Genomic DNA, 8,182 nt, shown 5'->3' with positions numbered 1-8,182 from the left:
CTTTCTTTGCTCCAAAGCGAACATTCCCAACCTTGGGAATGTCTCCCCACAAGAGAAATTTCTCACCCCTGGAAAAGAAGCACGGCGTACACTTGGGAAGAGATTTTGGCAACATATTGTCAGTTTCCCCACGCAGGATTTTTTGCAGAAAAGCACCACAATGCAATCTGATTAATCAGGACCTGGATGTTTTTGGTGTTTGAATGTAAGTGTTGTACTCCAGAACTTTGTTGTTCACAGTTTATAATACGTTTCTTCCCAGTTCCCTGTATCACTTGTCGAAAATGCTTGTAATACTTTCCTGGCTGTTAACCAGAAGGTTGGTGGTTCAAACCCATCCAGGAGCGCTTTATTTGCTGCTCTTCCTCGGCTTTGACAATGTGTGCTTTCAATGGGGTCAGGAAAATGTTCCCCGAACATCTACGTTCTGCCTGCAAAAAAGACCCTGAGCTTCCAGTTGCCTGCCAATTCCACACCCCACCCTGTTCCCTGACCAACATCTCTGTCTCAGGTTTGCTGTATTGTCCCAGCGAAGCTCAGCACCAGCTGAACGAAGAGCACCGAATATTCTACTTGGGGACCATACATCCCTCCGGTCCCAATATCGAATTCAATAATTCAAGGGCCTGAAATCCATTGTATCCTCGTCTCTACCACACACACCAAGCCTTGTTGTCACATAGTCTGTCATTACACACTACCTATTCTTAGCCACGAACAGTCTCTATTAACAGTTATTCACCCTCCCACGCAGATCGTTATCAACTCCCTTTCCTGTCCAACAGTTCTTCCCTCGCTTTGGGCTCTGTCCTGATCTATCATTTACTGCATCCGCCTTCCTCCCACAATATCTCCTGCATATAAACCAACGTTTTCCCAATCACCATCAGTTCTATGGAAGGGTCACCGGCAACTACTGTTTGTTTTTTGTTTCTGATATACAGCGTCCACAGTTCTTTCAGCTTTTTATTGAGGTAGGGTTGGAAATTATTTTGAGAAACAGAAGGAGAGGTGGAGAGACAGAACAGACATGAACTGTTGATCTCCGTTGTTACTCATAACGTAAAATCATTGTAGTGCGATGACTTCCCTTAAGCATGAATAGAGCCCCCAGGCTCCCTGTGAGCTTGTGGCGCAACGGTAGCGCGTCTGACTCCAGATCAGAAGGTTGCGTGTTCAAATCACATCAGGCTCATTAAAATCAGTTCATGAGATTTCCAATCAAGAAAGGATTGTGTTCACTCCGGATATCTGTTAAGCCCAGTCTTCTTTCCGGTAACTTTCAATAATACGTGAAGCTTTGCTGTCAGTTTGATTTGTAAGCACTGTGTCAGGGAGGTGGTGTGCCCAGTGTTTGGGTAAATGCTCAGCTCCCCCAGTTCGTCGCTGGATTTAAACGCAGCCGTCTATCTCTGGGCAGCTGCTTCTTTCAGTTGGTGACAGTGCGGTGTGAATAACATCATACCGATTAGTTTATTACATAATCCAGAGACACCTAGCTTTGGGTTTCCATCTATCAGGAGAGTGACAGCAGTTCAGATAGAAATGTTTCCCACCAACAACAAATTATTTCCTCTCACTGGACACAGTTAAAATTATCGAGGAGAAAGTGAGGTCTGCAGATGCTGGAGATCAGAGCTGAAAATGTGTTGCTGGAAAAACGCAGCAGCTCAGGCAGCATCCAAGGAACAGGAAATTCGACGTTTCGGGCATAAGCCTATCATCAGGAATTCGGGTCTAAGGGCTATCCGTTCTTCTTAAATGCGCTGTACAGTTGTTTATTGATCTTCGCCGTTGCTGGGCGCTGCAGTGTGAAGTAGCTCGTTGAAATAGCATCCTGATGCAGATTTGTTTGCATGTGTTGGGATAATTGCTTCTGCAGCTTAAGTACTTGGTTCGCGTGTGTTGTTTCCTGGAGACGCAGTTTTGAATTTACCATTGACTGTTCGCTCTATTGTGACATCTAGAACAACAGCACTTTGTTGTTGTTCTCCTCTTTTGTGAATTTTATGCCAGTAAGGAGATTGTTGATGGTGTTGTAGGTTTCCTCTAAGTTGTTCCATTATCTCTGCATTATTTCTTCTGTTAGGAATCCTGATATTCGTGGTTTCATGGGTGCTCCGTTGATTTGTTTGTTAGTCTTGTTACTGAATAGGAAGTGGGAGGTAAGGCACAGCTCCATGAGCTTGACAGTGTTACCTTTGCTGATGACGTTGGTGCTGTTTGGTGTTTGTGTCTTTGGTTCTTCAAGTAGTGTCTTCAGTATTTTTTGGTCACGTTGATGTTAATGGATGTGAACAGGGCTGTATGTCAAAGGACAGTATTATTCCATCCTCTTTTATCTTGTTGTCTTTGGTGTTCAGGAATCCTTGGATGGAGTAACTGGAATGGCGTGAGTCTTCGACTTGGTGTTTTAGTCTTCAGTGGAGGTCTTTGACTAGTCTGTATATTGGTGTTCCAAGTGGTGACACTGTGGCCTGAGGGGGGCTCCTGGTTTGAAGAGGAGGAGAACAGCAACAAAGTGCCATTCCTAGATGTCACAGTAGAGCGAACAGTCAATGGGGAACTTCAAACTAGCGTCGACAGAAAAACAACACACGCAAACCAAATTCTTAACCGCAGAAGCAATCATCCCAACACCCACAAACGAGTGAACAATCCTCACTCTCTCCGCGGAGCAGGTAAGGGCTGTTTGGCACTGTCTGTTTGTAGACGCGGTTACGTTTGTTTCACGGTTTAAATTTAAATTTTTTTTTCAAAAAATGTGCGGAGCGGACCCGGAAGCTGGTGTAGCGCAAACTTACCTGGGTAGGTTTTTTTCCAATAAAGGCGCGCAGGAGAGAATGTATGGAGGAAAACTTCATTCCAGTGACAATAACATGGAACAAACTGCCTACAAAGATGCTGGAAATGGAGCTGAATCAAGGATATGAAAATGAAATGTTAAGCCTGCTTGAGAAAAGAAAGGCAGAAAAATTGCTGAATGACTTCCTGCTGGCCTATTAAATAAAAAAATTACGACAAAAAAGGACGTAACTCCATTACTACATTAGAAGGTGAATAATAATGACAAAGAAACTTTTAGAACATCCAAGAATATCAGATATACACCATATAGAACAAAGAACAAAGAAAATTTACAGCCCAGGAACAGGCCCTTCAAGCCTGAGCCGATCCAAATGTACTGTCTAAACCTGTTGGTCAATTCCTAAGTATTTGTATCCCTCTACTCCCCACCCACTCATGCATTTATCCAGACGCATCTTAAATGAATCTACCGTGCCTGCCTCTCCCGCCTCTGCTGGCAACGCGTTCCAAACGCCCACCACCCTCTGTGTGAAGTAAAACTTAGTTTCGCTTTGAATAAGTGCTGCCATTGCCGCGTTCATTGTAATGGCAGCTCTGAACGAAGCTGCTTTTTGAGAGAATTGATGGGCCGTTTTCGCGCAAGTCATTGTAAGAAACAAGGGCTTGTCCGGGATCTGAACCCGGGATCTCTCACACGTCCACGCACCAGGATGCCTGAAGCGAGAATCATCCCCCTAGACGGACGAGCCACATGCCCCTTGCATACGTATAACATGTGCCAATCCCTTAAATGCTGCTCAGTTCCATGAGAATCTAATCTTTTAGTTGTGAACATGAGTAAAGAAACAATCCTTTTCGTGGGTTCAAACTGTACACGTGCCAAACTGAGTGAATACACAAGGAAAATAGCTTTAAGAGAGATAGAAAGTATTTGAGCACCTTTGGAGTGTCTGCCCCCTCGCTGGATTCACTCCAGTTGCTACAAGTGAACAGTGTTTCACCCACCCCTACCTCCCCTACTCCCTCGCTGCTGGAGGATGGTATATGGAAAGGGTGTGACAATGCTTTGCTCCCAGATATTGCCCAGAGGGAGGACGTTTCACTCTGAAACTGACAGGGTTGCATCCGCATTGTGACGTCAAAAATGGAGGCGGGCCGGACAGCTGTCCTGCAGTTGAGGCACGTGTGGAGGGGATGACACTTTGCAAATCCCACTCTCCTCCAAGTCAATGCAGTTTGAGTTCAAGCAAAGCAAGGGATTTAAATTTATTTTAGAAAACCTCCTTTGTGCCGTGGGAAAACTCCTGCCGCGGGAAATGCAGTGTTACAGATTCATATTAACAGAAGCAGGAGTAGACCATTTGGTCAAGCCTGCTTCGTCAATCGTTAAGATCACAGCTCCACCAACCTGCACAATCCCGACTACCCTTAATTCCCCTACCACGCAAATACCCATCCAACTGTGTCTTCAATATACTTCATGAAGCTGTCTCAACTGCTCTCTTGGGCAGAGAATCCCATGGAGTCTCACAGAGTGACACAGATGTACAGCACGGAAACAGACCCTTCGGTCCAACTCATCCATGCAGCCCAGATATCCTAACCTAATCTAGTCCCCATTTGCCAGCACTTGGACCAAATCCCCACAAAACCTTCCTATTCATATACACATCCAGATGCATTTTAAATGCTGTAATTATTCTAGCCTCCATCACTTACTCCAGCAGCTCATGCCGTACATGCATCACCCTCTGCGTGAAAAGGTTGCCCCTTATGTCCCTTCTATATCTTTCCCCTCCCCTCCCTAAACCTATGCCCTCTAGTTCTGTTCTCCCCCATCCCAGGGAAAAGAACTTGTCTATTTGCCCTATCCATATCCCTCATGATTTTATAAACCTCTATACGGTCACCCCTTAGCATCTGATGCTCCAGAGAAAATACTCTGTTCACCCTCTCCCTATAGCTCAACCCTCCAACCCTGGCCAAATTCTTGTAAATCTTTTCTGCACCTTTTCTAGTTTCACAACATCTTTCCAATAGGAAGCAGACCAAAATTACATGCAATATTCCAAACGTGGCCTGACCAATGTTCTGTACAGTTGCAACATGAGCTCCCAACATCTATCCTCGATGCTCTGACCAACAAAGGAAAGCACACCAAACGCCTTCTTTACTATCCAATCTGCCTGTGTCTCTACGTTTAAGGAACTATCAACCTGAACTCCAAGGTCTCTTTGTTCAGCAACACTTCCAAGGAACCTACCATTAAGTGTAAACGTCCTGCTCTGATTTGTTTTTTCAAAATGCAGCACCTCATATTTATCTACATTAACCTCCAAAAGCCACTTCTCAGCCCATTGGCCCATCTGATCAAGGTCCCGCTGTAATCATCTGAGGTAACCGTCCTTGCTGTCCACTACCCCTCCAATTTTGGTGTCATCTACAAACTTACTAACTATACCTCCTCTGTTTACATACAAATCATTTATATAAATGACAAAAAGTAGCCGACCCAACATCGATCCTTGTGGTACACCATTGGTCACAGGCCTTCAGTCTGAAAAGCAACCCTCCATCATCACCCTATATTTTCTTCCTTCTAGCCAGTTCTGTATCCAAATGGCTAGTTGTCCCTGCATGCCATAAACCTTGCTCACCCGTCTCCCATGGGGAACCTTGATGAACGCCTTCCTGAAGTCCATATAGATCACTTCCATCGCTCTGCCCTCATCAATCCACTTTGTACTTCTTCAAAAAACTGAATCATGTTCGTGAGACATGATTTCCCAAGCATAAAGCCATGCTGACTATCCCTAATCAATTCTTGCGTTTCCAAATACATGTAAATCCTATTTCTTAGGATTCTCTGCAAAGGCTTGCCCATCAGGGATGTCTGGCTCACTGGTCTATAGTTCCCTGGCTTTTCCTTTTCACCTTTCTTAAATAGTGGCACCACGGTAGCCACCCTCTAGCCTTCTGGCACCTCACCTGTGACTATTGATGATGCAAATATCTCAGTGAGAGGCCCAGCAATCACTTCCCCAGCTTCCCACAGAATTCTAGGGTACTCCTGATCAGGACCTTAGGATTGATCCACTTTTAAGCATTTCAAGATATGCAGCAATTTCTCATCTGTAATATGGACATTTTTTCAACATGTCACCATCTACTTTCTCACATTCTATATCTTCCATTCCCTTCTCCACAGTAAACACTAATGCACAATATCCGTTCAGTATCCCCCACACCATCTACTGCAGCTCCACACAAAGGCCACCTTGCTGATCTTACAGGGGCCCTATTCTCTCCTTTGTTATCCTTTTGTCCTTAATGTATTTATAAAAACCCTTTGGTTTATCCTTAACTCTATTTGCCAAAGCTATCTCATGTCTCCTTTTTTGCCCTCATGATTTTCCTCTTAAGTATACTCGTCCTACCTTTATGCTCTAAGGAGTCACTCGATCTCTCTGTCGATACCTGACGTATGCATCCTTCTTTTGTCTAAACCATTTCTCAATGTCTCTAGTCATCCAATATTCCCTACACCTACCAGCCTTTTCTTTCACCCTAACAGGAATACACTGTGTCTGGACTCTTGTTATCTCATATTTGAAGGCTGCTCATTTTCCAGCAGTCCTTTAACCTGCGAACAAATGCCCCCAGTCAGCTTTTGAAAGATCTTGCCTAATATCTGAGTCTTCCTCCAATTTAGAACTTCAACTTTTAGATCTGATATATTATTTTCAATCACTATTCTAATGTTAATAGAATTATGGTTGCTGGCCCTTAGGTTTTGCACCCTCGCCAGTATGTACATCCACATTGTGAATTAGAAAATTTCCTTGTACACACTTAATAAATTCCTCTATTTGGCGGATAAGTAAATGGGCAGGAGTTATACCTTGGGTCCACTCTTCCTTCATTCCCAACAACCCTAACCCCATTCCCACCCCAATAGTCCAACGGCACTTTCCCCTGCAACTGCCGAATGTGTGACACCAGCCCATTTACCTGCTCCCTCCTGACCATCGAAGGGCCCAAAATTACCTTCCAGGTGAAGTGGCACTTTATCTGCACTTCCCACAACCCAGTCTACTGTATTTACTGCTCACAATGTGGCCTCATCTACAATGGGGAAAACGAAGCATAAACTGGGTGACTGCTGCACAGAACATTTACGTTCTGCCCGCAAAAAAAGACCCTGAGCTTCCAGTTGCCTGCCAATTCCACACCCCACCCTGTTCCCTGACCAACATCTCTGTCTCAGATTTGCTGTATTTTTCCAGCGAAGCTCAGCACCAGCAGAATGAAGAGCACTGAATATTCCACTTGGGGACAATCCATCCCTCCGGTCCCAATATCGAATTCAATAATTTCTAGTGCCTCGTCCCTACCACACTCACCAAGCCTTGTTATCACATAGTCTGTCATTACACACTACCTATTCTTAGCCACGAACAGTCTCCATTTACCCTCCCACGCAGATCGTTATAAACTCCCTTTCCTGTTCAACAGTTCTTCCCTCGCTTTGGGGTCTGTCCTGATCTATCATTTACTGCATCCGCCTTCCTCCCACGATATCTCCTGCATATAAACCGGCATTTTCCCAATCACCATCAGTTCTGTGGAAGGGTCATCGGCAACTACTGTTTTTTTTGTTTCTGATTTACAGCAGCCGCAGTTCTTCCAGCTTTTTATTGAGGTAGAGTTGGAAATTGTTTCGAGAGACATAAGGAGGGGGGGGAGAGACAGAACAGACATGAACTGTTGATCTCCGTTGTTACTCATAACGTAAAATCATCGTAGTGCGATCACTTCCCTTAAGCATGAATAGAGGTCGCAGCTCATCCGTGAGCTTGTGGCGCAACGGTAGCGCGTCTGACTCCAGATCAGAAGGTTGGGTGTTCAAATTACGTCAAGCTCTCTGATCTCAACTTCTTACATTTCAAATCAAAAAAGGAGTACGTTCACTCGAGATATCTGTTGATCCAAGTCTTCTTTCCAGAAACTTTCGATCACACGTGAAGCTTCACTGTCAGTTTGATTTGTGAACAGTGTCAGGGAGGTGGTGTGCCCAGTGTTTGGGTAAATGCTCAGCTCCCCAGGGATTGAAACACAGCCGCCTCCCTCTGGGCAGCTGCTTCGTTCAGTTGGTGACAGTGTGGTGTGAATAACATAATACCGATGTTTTTACAACATAATCTAGAGACCCCCAGCTTTATGTTTCAATTTATCAGGAGCGTGACAGCGAGTTCAAATAGAAATGTTTCCCACCAGCAGTAAATTCTTTCTTCTCACTGGACACAGTTAAAATTATCTTTATTCAACAGAAGGAGCGGAAACTACAGTCTGACGGCCCCTCTCCACATTAACG

The 8,182-nt window shown here is 44.6% G+C and overlaps 1 non-coding gene across 1 annotated transcript; it reads left to right on the top strand.

Annotated features, from left to right (window-relative positions):
• The first annotated feature begins 1,123 nt into the window (after positions 1-1,123).
• Positions 1,124-1,195, top strand: trnaw-cca (transfer RNA tryptophan (anticodon CCA)). Its single transcript has one exon. It is a non-coding gene; the product is annotated as a tRNA-Trp (tRNA).
• Positions 1,196-8,182: the final 6,987 nt, after the last annotated feature.

Source organism: Hemiscyllium ocellatum, assembly GCF_020745735.1.
Source record: "Hemiscyllium ocellatum isolate sHemOce1 chromosome 27 unlocalized genomic scaffold, sHemOce1.pat.X.cur. SUPER_27_unloc_28, whole genome shotgun sequence".
Classification (NCBI taxonomy): domain Eukaryota; kingdom Metazoa; phylum Chordata; class Chondrichthyes; order Orectolobiformes; family Hemiscylliidae; genus Hemiscyllium; species Hemiscyllium ocellatum.
The sequence above is the reverse complement of the archived record's forward strand: the minus strand, read 5'-3'. Positions and strand labels throughout refer to the sequence as shown.